Source organism: Perissodus microlepis, chromosome 17 (assembly GCF_051167445.1).
Source record: "Perissodus microlepis isolate ML-2025 ecotype Zambia chromosome 17, ASM5116744v1, whole genome shotgun sequence".
NCBI lineage: Eukaryota > Metazoa > Chordata > Actinopteri > Cichliformes > Cichlidae > Perissodus > Perissodus microlepis.
The window spans coordinates 15,980,529-16,001,216 of NC_140477.1; the positions used below are offsets into that span (position 1 = coordinate 15,980,529).

Genomic DNA, 20,688 nt, shown 5'->3' on the forward strand with positions numbered 1-20,688 from the left:
TTATATTTGTCGTATTATTTATTTATAAATCTCAAATCCAAATGTCAGTCAAACTTCAAAGGCTTTGTCTGGGCCTCCTTTTTCAAGCTTGAAGGCTCAAGGTTGACGTCTGACGCTGTTAAACCAAATCAACCAGAATACTTTTCCTTTTCTGCAGAATATGATGTGCAGACATTACAAATCTTCAATTTTTTTGGTCTTTCAGTGTCTGGGTGGTTCTTGCTGTACCTTTGGGGCTCAGTGACATTAACAGAGGGCCTTAATCTGGACCCGGACTCTCAGTTAAGCTGCAGTGATTTCACAGCTGCCTGCATTTTTCCCGTTTAGGGCATTTGTAATCTTAAAACAACTCATTATACTGCATACACATTATATAAACTTACCCGAATGTTTATTCTCTGTCTCAGGAAAATTGTTTGGCCAAAACTATTATCGTACTTCCAGCCAGTTTACGTTCGCAAGGAGATAAGCATACACGTGTTTCAGGTTTACAATTTCCAGCCCCTAGCTGCGATAGTGAGTGGCCTCTGAAGTGCCGGGCTGTGTGTTTAGGACACTAGGTTGAGCTACACAACAGATATTCTCCATAGAGGATGGCCTGCACAGCTCAGCATGAATGTACTTCCCTTTCTTCTCATTAGGGTCGAACCATAAGACTGCTGAGCCGCAAATCTGCGACGGCCACATCACCTTACCCAGTAATCGATCCCCCCACAGCTACACAATACAAGAGACGCACGCAGAACGCACAGAACCAGTGAACCAAAGCTTATGTACAGAGAAGCTGTGCCTGAGTCCAGGCAGGGTGTTAGCTGGTAATCATTAACACATACTCCCTGTTTGCTTTGCCTCTGTCCCTCCTATATGTCTGTTAGCTCTCATGCGTGTGTGTGTGTGTGTGTGTGTGTGGGCTGCTGTCAGCAGTGCCATGTGTCTCATTGTGCTTTATCAGCCTGTGCACTTTACTCACACACTGGGTCTCTCCATAGACATATGCAGACACACACAGACACACTTGCACACACATGTAACATCTGTTCAAGCCTGCAGAAACATACTGTATCTCACAGAGTTACAGTTTGCTGCAGACTTCCTTTGCTCTCCCAGCTCATGTAGCAGATCTGTTGCAGAGAAGAAAATGGATACTGTTCACGTGTGTTATTATTAATCTGTAGACAAAACAAGGAAACACTAAAGGGATTCAAGGATTTCATTGAGTGAGGATGATTGGATGACACATAACCCGTTAAGGAGAGGAGCGCCTGGCTGATTATGGATGGAAGTGCAGATGAACATAACAGGGGGGCGTGGAACTCTTAGTCACTGATTCCACACGTGAACACATGAAAAGGAGGTTTTTATGTCTGGGTTGTAATGTTACTTGTACAGTAATGCAGTGTCACAAGCCAGTGTACTCCTAGTTCCAGTCCAAAGCACCAGGGGGAGGGTTGCATCAGGAAGGAAACCCAGCAAAAGCATGGAGATCATTAGTAAGATTTCCATACCAGATTGGTCGGGGCCCGGGTTAACAACAGCCACCTCCGGTGCTGTAAGGCAACAGGGTGCTGGTGGAAAGTGTGCTAGTCTGAGGACACAGGAAGAGGAGAGGAGGAAGAAAGTAAGAGAGAAGGGAGGGATATACTGGGCTAAAGATGTTTAATGCTGCTGGGCAGAAGTAAAAGAGCCAAAGAGAAGGTTAATGGATGTAGTGAAGGAGGACATGCAGAGGGCTGGTGTGACGGGATGTATGGCATATGATGAAATAGAGGGATCACTTAGGTTGAGATGGCTTCTCCATTTATGGGCCACTTTTGTGTAGAAGCAAAAGAAAAAGATGACAAAACTGTAGACATCATGCCATAACAGCCCAAATCACTGGATGTGGCCAAGTGTCATGACTGAAAAAATATGTTATAACTAAAATTAAGGGTAGTCAAATTGCCTGCCATGCTAGCTGGTTTGCACCCCACTCTTTTCAGTTCTTGCTCTGTTTTGTGTATGGGGTAAGGTTGCTGCTATGTCAGTTTTCTACTGTTAATATGTACATGGAAGAATGGGGCACCTCAGAACAGAGCCATACTGCCAAATACTGAGTAAGGATTTAGGATTTTTCACGGGCACGCATTTCTCAATTCAATAAAATGTACTGGCACAGTTTGTCTGATATAACATGTCCCAGGATTACTTCAGCTAACATTATCCACCATAATACTGACACCTTTGACGAAGAGGCAGGGCAGTGAATGTAGCATAGCTTGTACATGTGTAATTTTGACGAGCTACTTAGTAAACAATGAATTATTAATGACCATAAAAGTGGAAATGGATAAAGCATTTAATATGTAACATTTTAGTATTATATATTATATTAATCAGAAATATTCTCAGATATTTCAGTCAGTGTAGGGCTCTTTTCTATCTTATTTTGCCCTCAAACTAAAGCTGGAAGTGAGCCTAGGTTCTCGTATATTTCAAAGTATCAGTTCAGGTGCCGTCGGCCTCAATGTGTCCACTGAAGCGAGGTCACGACTGCTGAGAAGATTGCTGTTGCTGGCTCTCCTTTGCCTTTGCATCTGCTGCCCTCTCCTTGGAAGAGCCATGTGCCACATCTGGTCCGGCTGAGTGTCGAGGGGACACGAGGCAGCTCCTCGAGGCAGAGCATTTGCATACACTTACTCTGGGAATGCCCTTGACTAGCTGTCTGCAGAATGGGACGTGAGCAGCATCGGATACGCTAGTGAGACCTGAAGACAGAAAGGGATAGATGGAGTGAGACAGCAAGATGGGGAACGAGTGTTGAGAGGGGGGGAATTAAGGGATGGCTCTCAGTGGGGACTCTAAATCGTATACAGTATGAACGCCTCATTAGCATTATTCATTAATCCCACCATCTGATGTTATTAGCCTTTCATGACTGGCTTTGTCTTATTCCTAGAGAAAATATCTTTTGAAATGGTTCATCAAAGAAGAATAAGTTTGTAGATGGCATGTGGAAATGCACATCTAATAGTACCTCCGACTGATATTTGTTTTCACGGAGCAGAGAGCGTGAGTGGGTGGGGGGAAATGTCAAAAAAAAAAAAAAATAGTGAGCTGAGAGAATAAGGGGATGTGTGCATTTTGTCTGACAGAGGAAGAGCAAGTGAGGAGACCGATGGAAAAAGAGAGAAGCTGGGGGAGGGGGCTGGAGTAGGTGGGCGGGAAGAGAGGAGGCTAGTGTCAGGGACAGGGAGAGAGAGGGAGAGGGAGGGAAGGAACAGTGAGCTGCTCGCCTGCCGGAGCTGTCAACTGGGTGTTCAAGTGTATGATCGTGAGTGCTTCTTGAGCCGTCGTGTGTGAAAGAATAAAGGGGGACATTGCTTTTTAGCCACTTATTTTGGTTTTCCTTTTTTTCCCCCTTCTTTTCAAAGTGTCACATCGAGCTCGCGCTGCAAACTTGAACCCCTTCCTGGGATTGTGAAGAGGACCCAGGGTAGACAGCGTGCTGCCAGGTAAGAGATGTCTTTTATTTTGTTTCCTCCCCTCACAAAAAGGTAACAGTGGAGAATCGCAGCGTGGAGATGGAGACGGCATGTTTTTACAGTCAAAAAGGCACGGGAGCTCCGCTTTGCTCTGCTGCTTTAAAAAATACCACATGCCCACTTGAAATCCAGAGAACACGCTGCCTGTGATGTGTGCGTGTGTGTGAGCTTGAGCGTGTCAGCAAACATGGCTCTGAGGACTCCGTACTGTAATAGTGATTGGAAGAGTCAGGTCATATAGAGGAAGAGAAGAGGAGGAGGAAGAGTAGGAGGTGCCGTTTCTTTTTGACAAGGGCTTAACCAGGGTGACAGATGGATGACAGGACGTCAGATTTACATTGACAGGATTTACTAAAAAGGGAAACAAAACAAAAAAACATATTTCCAAGATTAGACTAATATTGGAGAAAGTGCTCGTGGTTCTAATAGTGGGTCGGTAAATACTTTCTACACAGTTTTTCTTGTGGTACTGCTCAAAATGTTTGTTCGGTGTGCTTCAACATTTTTAAGTTGTGACGGTGGTGGGGTGGAGTGGGGTGGGGTGAGGGGGAGTAAGCAGACTCCCACAGAGGGTTAGCCCGAGTTCCAGATCAACGGCTGTCTCAGGGTGGCAGCAGTACAGTCAGAGGAAACCATTATTGCCCTACAGCCAAGAGAACAAACATGCTGCTCTTAGCAGGTGTATCCACTACGTATTTAGTATTGTGGCTTCCTGACCCAGGGCTGGCTTTCTATGTCCTTTAATGAGAAGTTGTGCTGTAATCGAATCACCGTGCTGCCTACCCCGCCGTTTGTCATTTCCCCTTTGTCGTGCCTTATCTCTTCCTCTCTCTCTCTCGCTCTCTCTGCCCTCATTATCCCGGATTCCAGTGAAATGAACTAGTCGATCTCTCTTCCTTCGAATTCTTCCCTCCACCCATCCATCCGCGCGAGCTGAGGTACAGTAGACATGAAAGAGGTGAAAGTTGGCAGATTGTGGGGGTTCAAACAGTGCCCGTCTGTCAGTCTTGCGCTAGAACAAGGCAGCACAAAGCTCCAGTCTTTTCAGGCTCAAAACCAATACATTTGGGTTTTACTCCATTTTCCCATCACCTTCCAAATCCTTTATTCTCCTACAAGGTCCAATAAATTCTTTTCACATCCGCAGCGCCTTTGTGGCTCATTGGAAAATGGATTTGTACGTCCAGTAGAGGACATGAAAAACCTGCTCATCTCTCATATTCATTCCATTGTTATCATTTGATTTATGTGTAAGATCATGAGTAATTTATGGGAGCTATTTAATAAGATTAATTCACTTTGAGAATAATTTAATCATTTTTTTTTGGAAAATATTACACCCGCTGGCATTGTCATGTGATTTCACAACTGTGTGTGTTGCACGTAGGTGCCTGTGCTGTGTGCTACGTATCTGACTGTGAGAGCTCCCTTCGCATCAATAGTTAATGAGCGTCTCAGGCGCTTGTTCACATGGCCTATTCACTGTGTTTTTGTTTATTTAAACGGCCGTTTAGCCTTGAATGTCAGGCCCCGTGCTATAGTATTGCAAAGCTTTAACACAGCTCAGCCTGAGTTGTGGAAGTAAGCAATATGCTGACCTTCACACAACCTTGCAACGTTACAGTGGGCGCTTCGTGAGTTATTGAGGGCTGGTAATATCTGAGAGTAATGAACTCTCTCATAAATCTCATAAAAGAGAGAGCAAGAGTCATAAACTATGGTAAGGAAGAGGGAAATTTTTTACTTTTTACATTAAATGAATTGAAATTTAGAGGAAAAAAATCCCAACCTATCTGTAAATCACATGTATCTCCTGTACGTCTGTGTGTGTTGGAGACCTGAGCGGATCGCTCCATCCATGGACGTTACCGCTTTTGCTGCCCAGAGCGTCAGACAGCTCCTTTCGGTCCACTGGATGCGGTCTGCTCCCTCCGTGACTCATTGCCTCGTCCTCTCTGATTGGCTGGCTTTTCTACTCCAGGGAAAGACAGGATGGAGTGGGGTTGGCCTCTCATGACCAGGGATCAGCCGTTCTTTTCACACAACGTCCCACTGGAATTGCATCCTCAATGTGTCGGCCTGAATTTTAAAACACAGGCAGGATGTAAAAAAACCAAACAAAACAGAAAAGGCTTTTGATCATTGAAAAAGTGCAACTGCTGTCTTTCTTTTGTGTCACACATTCAGCTGTTTTTTCAGGATATTCTACTGAGGCAGGCAATGTTCGACCTAGCTCTAGCCACAATCTTTTTTTCTGTCTATCTAAGGGATGTATTCAGACCTCCAGCTCCCCATCTCTTTGTAGATGACGCTGTCACATGTGACAGCTCCGAAGCAAACAGGGCGTGGAGCTCCCTGCCTGCTGAGACTCTGGCTTGTTTGCCACTTACAGACAGTCCCAGCTGAGACAAAGTCCAAGCTGCTCCATCCGTTCATCCAGCCAGCAAAATTCTTATTTTTTTCTCTCTGTGGGAGCCTGTGCCTCTGCGCTCAGGCCGTGCGGTGCTGATTCAGAACCATGGACAGTGGTCCTGTGCGCAGGGTGAAATTTCAGCACCACCTCCTGTGGACAGATCCAATAGTCAGAGAAAAATGGAGCTTTCGGAGCGATGGCCAAAAACGGGATATGCTGCAAGCTGACAGTGTGAGAGCAGGGAAATTATGCAGGACGTTGCCTTGTTTGTAAAGATTATTCATGTGGTGATTAGATAATATAGTGCGAGGAATGACAGATTCAGTGTTTTGGTTGCAGGGGAACAGTCGGCGAGGCGCAGACACAACAGTGTTTGAGTATTTACTAGACTTAATTTGTGTTAACGAACTAGTACCGACTGTCGCTGGAGTCCATCAACATCAGTGCTTAGCACTTAACCAGGTAGTTTGGCTGAACGATTACAAGTCCTGCAACACTGGCAAAGCTTACAAATGGGGTGTTGGATTCTTTGCCACACTGACTATAAATCACAGAAGTATCAAGTCGCTGTTTGCTTGGAGTCGAGGATACTTTGCTTTTTCCTATAGCTTCAATGTCTTCAGGATCTTGTAGTGTAAATGGCAGACTACTGATTGGTCAGGTTCTAGACACACCTTTTAACTTTAACTCTTCCAGGGTTTTCACCTAGAAGAGTAGGGTTCAAATCCAGAGCGAATCCAAAAGTTACTACACTGGCTTTGAGGAGATGCAGGTGATGGGCTGTTTATCCTCATGAAAGCATGGCAGTTATACAATATACACATTATTTATTATCACATTTGCTATATTTAACAAATATTTACCGATTCATTAAATATTAACCATTGATATTTTATATCCTTGCACTCCCTGATCACTCTTTTAAAGAGAAAGAAGTTGTCTTAAAGTAGAAATTTATGTTAAAGTGGGGAAAAAGTGTATATTGTGCTAAATTTGACAGAAAGCTACATTTGAATCAGCTGGATTATGTTGCTGATTTCTCTGCTGGATCTCCTTTAAATGATTACAATGATCTTCCTGGTTAACACCTAGTGTAAAATACACAGGAAAAATACCCTCTCCCACTGCAAAATGCTTCGTTTCACTTTATAAAACACTGATTTGATTAATCTGCTTCGGCTGTAATAAAAGTGATATATGAGTCAGTCAGGGCTTCATCGATCCGTTTTATTGATTTTTAATGCATGGTTTTACACACCTGCATGCAAAGCACTTTAAAAACACAGCTTCTCGAGTTAGATTTATTGTGTAATCTAAAATTAATTACATTCATTGATAATAATATTTTGAATATAACCAGCGCTGCATATTCTGCCGCTGCAAAATGCAAATCACACAGTTTCGTGAATTAATTAAACGTGTTTTACATCTTCTGTGTGATAACAGTGAACACAGCGAGAGGGTGTGAAATCAGACATGAAAATGAGTTATTTCTGTTAGATGGGATCTTAGTGCACTCAATCGTCTGATCCACAGAGGCCGGTGGACTTAGCTTATCAGAGGGCGTGCATTTTGCTCCCACATGTGCTCACGCCCGCACCGATACACGTACACTGGCTCAGCATGACATTGATTATGTGCACTGCTGCATGTCCTCCAAGAACAGACGATAGCCAGCACCCATCACCAACACTCCCCCTGAGAGAAACAATAAAAGCCTCCCAGTCTTTGACCTAAGGCTGTTTTTATCACCAGTGGACAGCAAAGCACCGGCCACTCCACTCCCACCCTGTCTTCTGAACCATCATTGTCATGTTCACTAATTGGGAAAGCTAATAATAAACTCAGGCATTTTAAACTAATCATCCAAATGAAGCCAAATGTGGAGCAAAAATCTTTTTATCTTGTTTTCATAATCAACTGCCAAAATCGTGACTTGAAAATCAAGCATAGTGTCATTTCACTTGATACACCTCTATACCTTCTATTAGCAAAGTGACAAACAGGGCATTCAGTTTAAGCTGCTGCATATTTGCTACATCCTGCAAGACACTTGGGAACCCAGTTCCTCCTTTTCATGCAGTATCACATATGTTTTCGTTCCCCCCCCCTTCTCTTCTGCGCTTGGGTCGTTTTGTTGCTCTCCCGTTAATCTCACCGTTAACCTGGAAACAGTGGTGTCGAGCAACAGAAACACCAATGACAGGAAGTGGGCGATATAAATACAGAGCTGATGTGAACTGGGGTTAAAGTGAAGAAAGGGAAAAAGGAAGGGTTGTGATGTGAAAGGAGCGGAGATATATTTTCCATCTCGGAACACGGCAGCAGCTGTCGTCCTTGTCACTGCACTATGTAAATCAGCATGCTGTCTGCTACGAGCTGAGTGGAAAAAAGGAGCCGCTTTTTATCACTAGATCTCTGACTCCACAGAAGGCTCCATATTCGCCACAGACCTGCATTTACAGAGAGGAAAGGGCCAAGCCTGACAGCACAAAGAAAGTGCAGTTTTCTTTTTCTTTTTTTCAGCGCTCAGAGTACAGGTTAGTGAAAGGTAAAGGGAGAGTAGCACCTCGAACATATTTAAGTGTTGCATAGCAACAATCCACTGGTTTTCAGTAGTTAAAGGACTAAGCGTGAGCTTGTTTTGTGTTTGACAGAATGTGAAATGAGGGAAAACATTTTTTTTCTTCGCTGTGTTAATCATCACTATCTTTGTGTCATAGTCGGGAAGCTTTTTAAGCAACGTTGTGCGAGCGTGTACAGCCATGAGTTCTATGACCATCGCTCACACAGAAAAAATACATGTCTGTATTTTCACTGTTACTTTTAGTAAATAGAAGAAAACGGAAGGTTTTTACATGTAACATGTGGTTTTATATGAACTCGAATCAGTGATGGAAACTTTTAAAAGCCTGAATTAATGGATTAGAAATAGGGCATAGACTGAGTAAATCTTACATCTGTGGTCAGATGTGAAGGATTTATAGATTATTTTGAATTATAAATAAACAGCCCAAGTCCAAAGGATGAACATGTACATAGAAAGTCTTTGTAAATACTGTGGGCTTTTGCACATTTGTGAGATTTTGGGCCGCCGCTGATACTGATGCATGAAATATTAATTTGACCGAAAGGCAGTGTTGATACAGATCTTTTTTTTTTGTGTTTAGTTAACCTCTTTTCATGGCAAGGAAACGAAGATAACTGTTATAAATAAACAGTGTTGGGAAGGTTACTTTTAAACTGTATTCCATGGCCCAAAATGGAGTTTGTTATGTATTCCGTTAAGTTACTCAATGTGAGTAACATATTCTGAATACTTTGGATTACTTAATATATTGTCGTGCTTTTTACAACTACATGAATGTACTATTGCTGTGTGATTTATTACTATTACTGAAGGATACTCGCCACCGAGCTAACATTGTTAGCTGGCATTAGCTGAGGTTAGTTCATAGACTACGTTCAGAACTGCACATGATTATTTGCAGTTAGCAGGTTGTTAATTCTATCCATCAAGTCTAACAGTCTGCAGTCTATGAACTATAACCTTTGGTAATAGTAATAAATCACACAACTATACGACATCGAAGATACTGAAGTGGCACATAACCCTGGTAGCTACCACAACTAAAACAAGGTAGTTGCGGTAGGCTAACGTTAGCTTTTAAAAAGGAATTTACTTCCAGATGTTTCTTTAGGTTGGAGGTGGAGTCTTTTGACACTGAGAGCAGCTTGGTCGGTGGCAAACAGAGTTTGCATTGAAGGTCAGATTTTGCGCAAATGAAGTGGTGTCGGAATTTCCAAGTAAGAAATGTATTCCTGCCTGTGCAGTGCTGGCTCTGTTGTGCTGGCTTCCGGTCCATTGTGTAACTGAAGCCACCAACATTAACAGGACACTTACATTAGAGCCTCTTATTGCGTGTTTTGTTTGGGTTTCTGGCAATTTCAACAAAGTAACTGTATTCTAATTATCACCTTTCTAAACAGTAACTGTAACGGAATACAGTTACTCATATTTTGTATGCTAAATACTTAACGCCAGTACATGTATTCTGTTACTCCCCAACACTGTACATAAATAACTGAAGAGCTTTAAAGTCTTTCAGCTCCTCATCAGCCTTACTTTGAAAGGATCATCAAGCACAGTAACTAACATCGACTGATATCAGTCAAAAAAGGTGATGTTAGTCGCTGCATCAGCGTATCCCGATAGTCTATGTATTTAACATATATGTATTTTAGTCAATAAAGCAACATATAGCATGTCTGACTCTGTAATGTGATTAAGAAATTATTTTTGTATAAAAACGGCACAATTTAATATTAAGTTGTATTAAATTCTGCATGCAGTTGATTCTGTGACATATTTGTATTGCATCTACTTTTATGCATTGTGTTCATGTTTATTCTTGCACTGCTTTTAACTTTAGCTTTATTTATTTTACTGTCCTTAATAGCTGGATTGCTCTTATTTCTGTATTTATTTTATTTCTACTTTTTTGTATTTCTTTATTTTCAGTTTTTGCATCATTTTTAATTTAGATTTCGCTGCATATTGGCTTTGTTACTCTTTAAGAAGTATCACACCGTGCACTGCAGACTGTGACTGCCCTATCATGTCTGTAAAAATGAGCTTCCTTCCTGGTGACTATGAAGAAAGGGAAGAAGAGTTTGCTTATGTTGATTAGTTTTGATCCAAGTCTTAACCTGCAAGCCAGTGAAAATACAATGACAAAAAAAAATTGGATTTCTATTTAGCCTCTCTTCTGAGGTCAATAGTGTCACCTTCTCTCTTTGACCTTCCAGTCAATCCTGTTTTTCAGAAATTAGTGGATCTATCATGTTAAAAGGCTGTCACAGAAAGAGAAAAGCCAGGAGGGGGTTATCTGCACATCTGGCATTTCCTCCCGACTCTGTCCTTTAATGCATCGGGGCTGAAGGAGAGCAGGCTGTGGTAAATGGAGGGTCATCATTGATCTTAGATAGCCGCCTGGAAATGTACTATCAGCTGGCCCATCGAGGAGGCCCACTATGGAGGAAACAGATCCCATTACAGATGTGTCTTGCAGTGCTTGCAGTTGCAGCGCACTGGCATGAATACGCACCGCCGCAAATGAACACTGTATTCATGCGCACAATTTTGATTCATGCGGTCATGATTGCGAGGCCAAGGGAGGGAAAAAAGCAGCTTGCAGATGCATTTCAAAGCTTTCAGAGGTTTTTTTTCCTCCTCTCCTTTTCTGTGGCAGGGAGAAGTACAGAAGTGGCTCACGCAGGAGGCTCCTGTGCGAGTATAAATTCACATTTTCTTGCATTCGTTTGATGAGGAGTGGCAGAAAAGGCAGCTAATGCAATCAGTGGCTTTGGACTTCCTCTGAAGAGCTACCGCACCCTCCACCATCACACACACACGCAGTTCACATCATTATGAATTTCTGGGATCAGAGAAACACAAGTGAAATGTTTAACTTAGACAAGAATAGTTTCACACATATCACCTGCTCTCAGATGAGTTGAGAAGGTAGAGGTGACATGGCAATGTGTGATCACGGTCATTAACTACAGCACAATGAGCCTATGCGTTATTCATCTGTCATCACTTTCACCTGCTGCCAAAAGTCGTGACTGAATTTTTGGGAGGAACATGTGCTTGTAAACATCTTAAGCCAGATCAACAAAATCCACCGCTCCACACTAAAGTCTGTTACCTGAAACCACCTGGGACTGAATAGCAGTCAAACAGATTAGATATTTTTTTTATCATCACTGAAACACACATTTAAAAAGTATCCTAATGATTGTGTAACTCGAGCCTTTCTCTCTCCAACAAACGCAGACATCCCTCTCCGTCTCTCTCTGTGTCATAACTGTCAGTATAAATAACCACTCTGGCTCTTGATATGATCAACCCCCAAGAGGAGAAAAAAAATTACCCAGAATGCACAGTGAGAGCGTAGTTCATGCAGAGAATGAGCTCTTGGATTATGGTGGCCTTAGTGTGACATTCAGTCAATACTCCTCACTAATTTACTGTCCCATCAATAGTCACGGCATGGTCAGAGTTCACCCTCAGGACCAAGATGTCTTTAGGGAGTGAGTGCAGGGGCTAAGATAGCGTGTTTTACTTGGGTAAAGCATATTAATAATTTGGTAACTGTCTGTCACCGCAAACTGTGTTTTGCATATTCAGGTATTTTGCATTTTGTTGCATCATCCCACAGCATGCTATTTAAAGCATTTCTATTCAGCTTTATGTGGGTTATTGTATATATTTGGAGACATGGATCTCGACCATTCAGTCATGTTATTTAAAGTCACTGGGATTTTATTTAGTGCTAAAAAATATGTTTATTTATTTATTTTTATAATTCGATGCAGTGGTGCACCGTTTCCATTTCAGTTTACTTACATGCATTGAATATCTGTAATATCAGTCAGAGGCTGACATGGGGCAGTCAGTAGCATGTACCAGTATGTACCAGTGTCCCTGGGTGATGTTTGTCTGTGCTTTCAACATAATTCTGCTGGCTAATGTGCAGCAAGAGTAGTGGGGTATAGATCCTAAAAATGGAGATGTTAAGTCATGCATTACTTATAAAATATTTGCATTTGTATTAAAGAAAAAAATTATTCCCACACTAAAAATCCTCCCAGCAAGGTTGAAGTTTCTGGTTTGTGGTCATGTGGCAGAAATGGCTTCTTTTACCCTTGATATTTGGTCTTGTTTAAACCTTTTCGGGGAGGAAAAGGACAATTAGCTCTAAAACACCAACATCAACGTCAGTACAGGCTCAAATATATGTATATAATTCTACAGACATACATGTCAGGGCCACAAGTTTAAACCGGAAGTGTTTTTTATATGTGTGAATCAAATGCACATATGTTTATATTGTACAGTTTCTCCGTATGTTTTTGTCCGAAAACTGTTTCTCCTTCATTATCGAACATAGGGTGGTAAACCAGTGGTTTATTTAGTGGAATCCAAGGTATTTCTGCCAGGTATTAATAGCGTAACTGGTATGTAACAGGTTTAAATATTCATTTTCTTCTGTCACAGTAACACAAATTGTGATTGTGTTTACTGTCCAAAGGTGTCAGTCCACTAAATGGAAATTGCTACAAGGTACTCAGTACTGATTACATTCAACTACATTCTTTAAATTTATTTTGAAAATATGATACAGTCAAAAAGTAATACAACAGAGACACTGGCAACTTAAAAAAAAAAGTGGAGGTCAATGTTTACAATGGCTTTGTAATTGGAGACCAAATGCAATGTCAGTCCCGTTATTCTTAATACGTTTGCCCTGACTGGACTGGGGCTGGAAAACGCTGGAGATGAAGTTTTAAGAGCTTTTAGTGAGCTGAATTACGCCCTCCAGGCACTTTTGTTCCTGGATGCACCAGTCAGATCTGTGACAGTGTCTGACCTCGGGTTTTCTCCTGCACGCTCTCTTTGCCTTTTCCCCTTTAGTCCGTCAATCAATCCAGCCCCCATCACGCTCTAGTAAGCTTGACTGGCACTAAGGAGGGAATCTAGCCTTGCAGTGCTGTGAGTGGTCCTGGCGAATTCATATGCATATATATATATCCACACATTTCAGCTTTCCTTCATCTGTCCTCCCATGAAACGTTGCTCAGAATTGGAAGTAAACTGCTCAGCACTGAAGTGAAACACTGCAGAGGATAGCAGCTCTGTGATTGTAAGAGAGGCCCGTCACTTCTTCTGGTCAAGGACCTTCCTTGTCAGGTCATCTGGCTTTTAAACTGTCTAGCTCCTCTTTGCTTTTAATGCTCACTACGCACAACTTTATTGATCCCCGCATTGATCCCTTTTAACGGCGTTGTCTTCTTGTCCCCGGGCACCCAGAAAATATCCTATCATGTCTGTCTACACATTATTACACCCCTCGCACAGCATCTGAGCTGCATCCTCTTTTGTCTCGGCGTGATTAGTGGTGACAGCGCTCGGAGTCATGTCTTTTGTTGTGTGTTGCGGGTATATTGTGGCTTGTTGTTGTGTTTACCCGAGAGTGTGTCGGGAACTGTTTGTGACCCCAAAGCAGAAATGCGGGGGCGGGCGGCGGGGTTGAGAGTTCAGGGTCGACCCTGAGTTGCGGTCGCGCGCCACACGACACCACTCAGCGCCGCACTGTAACGATGACCCAGACATTCTCAGTCGCTCATCATGTTGTGATTTTTCTGTCTTACTGCTGATGGGTGGCTGCATGCATAATTGATTTTTTTTTAACCAAAGTCATAATTAAAACCTCTGATGGCACAGTGTGGAAATCCAAACTAGATCATTTCCAGGCAAAGGCTGTTAATTTCAATTTATGAACCAGGAATGTCTTGAGAGGGTAATGAACAGGACTGCCATCTGCATTTATAAACTAGTGTAAATTAAAGCTATGACAGGCTCTAATTAAGTCTCAAGCCACACTGGATTATTATTACACTGTTTTGTCACAGAAATGCAGAAGGCAAGGACATGAAAAGTGGAAGACAAAGAGAGAGACAGAGAGAGAGAGGTGGTGGTGGGGGGGAGAAGTTTTCACTGTTCAGGAGAGGTGGTAATAAGATAAGCTTTTTTTGCAGCATGAGCTCACAGATGGCTGTCCTCTCCTGACGTGGCCAAGCCACTCCAGCTTCATTTATCTCCTCCTCACAGCATTGTCTCCATCTTTTTGGATGCCCCTCCATCCACCTGCGCTCCCCCTCCTCCTCCCTCCCTCTTTATGATGTCCCTCACAAAAAACAAAAAAAGAAAAGATTTCAGCCTTCATCTGCCTCATCCGGCATAATGAAAATGTCAGACTTTCCAGGCCTTATCTACTCAACCAATGTCCACTGATTGAATTATGGCAGAATGCTTCTTTCTGCTTTTGCTGCTGATTCAATTTTGAGTCTCTCAGAGCTTTTGATGTTTGAAAAGTTTTTAAAAACTGACATTTGGACTAAATATGTCAGGCTCCAGCCTTTATGGGTTACAATTAATAGCACACAAAAACTCCAAAGTCATGTGAGTAGTGGGACAAATTTCTTTTATATGTTTGCTTATCTTTAGTTCACTGCTTTGCTTCATCTTTGCTCTCTCTCTCCTGGGAGGCCCAATACATAACCACTACTTCTCTGGGGCTCCCCCAAAAATTGGAGACAAAGATAGGCAAGAGAGGGAAGGCTGAGATGGTTTGGGGCACGGAAGAGTGGATATACTGGACAGAGGATGCTGAATTTGGAACTTCTAGGGAGGAGGAAACAAGGGAGACCACAGAAAAGATTCAAGGGTGTAATGAAAGAAGATTAACAGGACACTTACATTAGAGCCTCTTATTGCTTGTTTTGTTTGGGTTTCTGGCAATTTCAACAAAGTAACTGTATGAATGAATCCAGAGGATTGGCGTGGCAATGTAGGATGCTAAGTATGGGGGGTGATGGAGGCAGATGATCAGGAGTAGCTGAAAGAACAAAAAGCAGAGAAAGATTTATTTTTTTAGTAGCTATTGTTTCTCCAGGTTTCTGGAACAACTGACACAACTGTTGAAACTCTTATGTGGCTTAAGAGAGTCTGATTGAGGGAAATAACAGGGCGTGAGTGAAAAAAAGGGTTAGCCTTAGACGGGCCTTATTTTGATAGAAAAAGCTTGAGTTTGTTCAAAATCAAGCACCAAGTCAGCAAGTTTCAATGTCTCAGCGTCTCATTTCAAATGGTTTTAATGGCACTGTCAAGTCTGTCAGGTGGTTACCTGAAAGTTAAGAGTATATAACCTGTATCAGCCCTTTATCCTCAACACATTCGAAGCCAATTTAAAGTTTACACATGCTGCTCTGACATTTCATGCTTTGTTTAATTGAATGCATAAATCGTGGCGACGTACGGTGGCAGAGGAATGCCTCCAGAAAGTGCACATTGTGCTCCTACCACACATGGAGCCTATAAACACAAATAAAATGCTAAGCTGCCGGAGAATGCGCTTATTATTATGAAAGACGGAATTTGTCACATCTTTTGTTTTAAGGGAGCTGAATTTTCACACTAATTCCCAGTGTTCTCGGATGTGTAAGGGACGGCTTAACACCGTGCACCATCCTTGGTTTCCATGACGACCGTGATCCCTGTATGATAATCGGATTCCCACTATAGCTGTGAAAACACTCATTCCTGCTCGATCCAAGCAAATTATTACACGAAAACCGCGCCGAGGAATTCGGCTGTTTGGAGATAAACACGCGGCGTGAAGAAACGCTTTGTACCTGAGCCAGCCTGCAGGGTCAGACCTCGGTGGATCTATTCATAACTACAGCAGCGGAGTAGATCATAAAGCCACAGTATGGCAAGGGAATGATAGAGGACTTATTAGAAGCAGTGCCTGAACTACCTATTTTGTTTCTAACTCGTGCACTTGTAAAAAGGACAGTGTTATCGACTCGTCTGCCTTTCACTTTTCAAAGTGGAGGATGTGGAAGGAGATGAAGCACATTTGTCGCGTGCTTTGTGTGGACAGCATGTACTCGACCACATATCCCATCACTAAAACAAGATGAAGCAGGACGAGTCCACCCGGAGGTGCAACACGCACCATTTTAACATAAAGCTTGGTGTCTTGCACAGCACGATTCTTTTTTTGTGTGGGACATTCCTGCTAGTGAGAGGAGACGCACACACTAACACTTCCTGCACGATCACAGCAAACCTTGTTCACATATGGCAGGGAATCGTTTTTCTTATTTATTATTTTATAAACTTTTTTAGCAGTTTTAATATGTTTAAAAACTGTGGATGATATTTCACAGATGGATTTAACCATAAACAAGGACAAACAATACAATACAGAATAGATTTTCATGGAAGAATCAGTGTTTATAGTCAATAAATAGTAGTTAAAATGCAACACATTAAGAGCAAAAGGTGGATCTGCTGCCTGGATGCTGTCATATTAGCAAACTGTCAGTAATGAAGGAGCCACACTGTAAAGCACACCCTGATTTATTGTCTGTTCTACTTTTATTCTACTTAAACCTAGCAAAGTGCATAGTGGGTTTATACATTTTGTAGTTTTTGTAGGTGTTAACCTTTCTCAAGTTAGATATCTGTGATAAAATCCAGTCATACTGAAAAGAGCTTGTAAATCAGGTAATGGCTCTTTAGAGCGTACTTTGCTTCCCTCCCTTTCCCAGTCTTCTACTGGCCTGCGTTCACACTGTACTTAACAATCTGGGCCTAGGCATGGGTCACTTTATCTCACCATCTAACTTCCTCGCTCATGCTTGGCTGTCTTTCTCTAGCTTTTGAAAAGCTCTCTTGCAGAGCACAGTGACATTAATGATCTTGTGGATTTTGTGTGCAAATTGGGGAAGCAGTTGAGCTGGACTTTAGGAGTCAAATGCACTCTATGGATTGCCTAGTGTGAGTGTGTATACGCCCTTAGTGATGACCAATAGGTTAGTTTTGAAACTACCCTAAAATGTGCCTCATTTTTTAAGAAGGAGACGAAGAAAAACCAGCATCATGACAGCAAATACAAAACAGACAATGTGAAGAGGGCAGGATGACACAATACACAAAAGAACGTGGACTTTATATTTGATTATAATTTAGAATAGGAAAATTGAAAAAGATTTGTATTGTTATTAACGTGATTAATAAGTAAGTGAATGAAAGACATCCAGTGTGGTTTTAATTGCATCCTTTCTTATTTCCAGTCACTGAGTTGTTTCTTCTTTTTTTCATCTCGCGCTGTTAGTGAGAGAACAAAGGGCTTACTGCATGAATTCTTTTCACAGGCACAGAATTAGCCCTTTCACATTTATCTCCAGCTCAGGGTATGACAACTATAGATCCTCTCTCCTTTGCACAAGACAAATGACCTTATTACCACAGCGGACCATTCAAAATAGGATCATGTCAGGCATGGCAAAACGCTTCTGAGAAAATACACACCCGCTCTGCGAGCCGTGCACTGTTTCTCAGGGAAACCATCAAAAGCACATTTTACAGACCAAATGAGTTTTAGAGCTTGTCTGGGCTTTCAACACACATCAAGGGTCTCATCCAGAACCACTGGTGGACTAAGCAGCATTGTCCGTTTTTTGTATAATTCAATCCGGCCCAGACCTTTGTGAAAGAGAAGAGATTTGCTGCTGAGGGTACATTTGTTTCACCGTAATGAAGTTTTTCTGTGTACTGACAGAGAGATGCCTGGAGGGCAACAGTCCTTCTCTGGTGTACTGTGTGTCACTGTAGGTGTGTGTGGGCTTTTCCTCTTGTGTTGTCATATCTCTAAGGGGGCAGGAGAGAGAGGCCAGGCACACAATGTTCCCCCTTGAGGAAAATCAGCATCTGCATGCATAATTACACGATAGACTAGGACGCCCAGGATTCATTGTCTTTGGTTATGTACATAAAGCCCTGAAGCTCTCTACATTATCTACAGGTCACTATAGCTTGCCTTGTTAAATAATTCATGCTTGCAGCTGTGTGAGTAAGCAGTGAAAGTGTGTAAGGATCCAAACTGTTTAATAACAGGTAAACTCGCCTTTCTCTGTTAATAATCGATTGCGAGCAATTTAAGGGGAAGTTGGGATCACACTGACCCCCAAAGGGCACATCAGTCGTAGTCTTTTTAGAGAGCAGAGTTCATTGATTTGGATCTGCTGGGGACAGTAAAATCTAATGAGCCCAACGTGCATTTGTGTCCAATCACAAACTATCAAGCCTGATTCATAATGGCAGACCTTAATAGCATGACTGATAGGGTAATAGACCAATCATATTTGTGTCAATCATCCGAAATAGGCTTTCTCTTTACAGGGGATACAATTGATTTACATAAAAATGGATGGAAGGAAGGTCAGCGTTTTCACAGTGTTACAAAGGGAAGTTTTTCTATGGAAAGCACACATATTATAGACTGAATGTTAACTACTTTAAGAAACCTTGAGGCATCACATAATAAATATGAGGAGTCTCAAGGTGATAAACAAGCATATAAAATAGGTAGATTAAGCACACAGGATGGGCTTTTTGTAGTCGGTTGACTGTGCACATTTGCACCACTGGACCGCGTATATAAAAGCAACTAATTTGTGTTACCTTGTTTGACAGAAGTGGCTCCATAGTGTAATTGTTTAGACATTTTTTTAACAAGCAAAAGATCCCTGCCTCGATTGTGAGAGGAGACACAAATCATTTTGGGGTTGTGTCAGGAAGTGCATCTCAGCCAAGTGCCTGCTTTGAGCACCCCTTTTGAATAAGTAAGCAGCCATAAGTAGCTACCTAATTTTTTGACATTTTTTTTTCACTTTCTTGTTACATCCAGGGTCAATTTTGACAGCAAATTTGTATTTACTTTCAGTCATATTCCTTTGACTAAAACAACTCAAGTTTAAGCATCTAAATTCTTTTATTTTTAATCTAGTTTTAGTTGATTGAATATCATCATGTTTATCATCACGGCGGATTAAATGTAAAGTTAATTCAGTTGACTTAAATATAAATTGTAACATTTTGGTTTGTGTTTATCGGTTCAAGCTGCAAATAGCTACAAAGCATCTTATTTTCCTTGACATAAAACATAAATGCAGGGGGCCAAGATTACTGTTACCCAGGGGCAGATCAAATGTGTGCATCTAACCTTACTGCACCAGGCGAATACTTCTGATTGGATCACTTCGAATCTCGTCGATGGAAAACAACTGACAATAACGATAGATCAGTGAAATAAACAGTGGTTATATCAGTGATGTCGATTTTCCTTTGGTGCTTTGTTTTAATGAGTTAGAAGCACAGAAAGTTGTGAAAAACCTTGAAGCCATGAAGTCAAGTTAAGCCAGTAGACTTGATTTTAATATCGTCCTTTATCAGCTGATGATTGTTCTTGCTTCTGCAAGCTGCTTTGCAACCCGTCTCTGCCCCAGTTCCTCCTCTTGATATTGTGTCTGATTTGATCAATGTCATGTTTGTTGTAGCATGGTCTGCCTCAGGCTTTGCATGCATGCACATGGAAGGATGGAGAAATATCCAAGATGTGCTGCCAAATATCCTTAAGATTAATGCAGATGGAAGAAACCCACCAGATAGCTTTAAATGTAAATTACAGGTGGCATAACACAAAACTAGACCTCACAAATGTTTTATAAGCTACAGGAGTAGTTTAGTGTATTTTGAAGCCATAAGAATATCTAGCCCCACCCACAGCACTACCCATCACTTCTATCTCATTGGTGGAACCACTGTGGACGTACACTTCCTGCTTCATAGGACAGATTTAGCCTAAGTGAACTTGTTTTCATTTGAGTGACTCGTCAGATCATTCATCCTGGCTTTTGCCCCTCAGGTGAGCCACGCTCCTCACTCGATGTTTATGCAGGTTGTCAACACCTGACAGCAGCCCAAACAGGGCTGGCAGTTGGTTTTCTCTTTGCATGATCGGTCTGGACTGTTGGCCCACAGCTGAAGGTCAGAATGGGGCAAACACCCACTCACACACCCTCATTCGCATGAAAAATCAGGACAATTTAGAAGGAGATTTATGGAGGAGCCGTGAGACATCTGGAAGACTGGAGGATGCTGAACGAGGTCCAATTAGACAGAAATTGAAGAAATCAGGTCTTGCAATCCAGTGACCAAGATATCTGAATATGTACACTGTTTCTAAAAGAATCCCTGCTTATAATATTCAGATGTTTGTTTCATTAACTCAGGATATTCATTAAAACATCCACATTTTCACTATTGTTTCCTGAAGT

General features: G+C 41.9%; 1 protein-coding gene across 3 annotated transcripts in view; it reads left to right on the forward strand.

The window, feature by feature from the left end:
• The window catches only part of syt1a (synaptotagmin Ia), a 205,529-nt gene that overhangs the window by 90,907 nt on the left and 93,934 nt on the right, over positions 1-20,688 (forward strand). For 2 of the 3 annotated variants that reach the window (XM_084909776.1, XM_084909774.1), the window contains exon 3: positions 3,411-3,491. The gene's annotated coding sequence lies outside the window, so the exon portion shown is untranslated. Of the gene's footprint in view, positions 1-3,204; positions 3,311-3,410; positions 3,492-20,688 lie in introns of those variants that run through there. The other variant, XM_084909775.1, reaches the window with a different exon arrangement.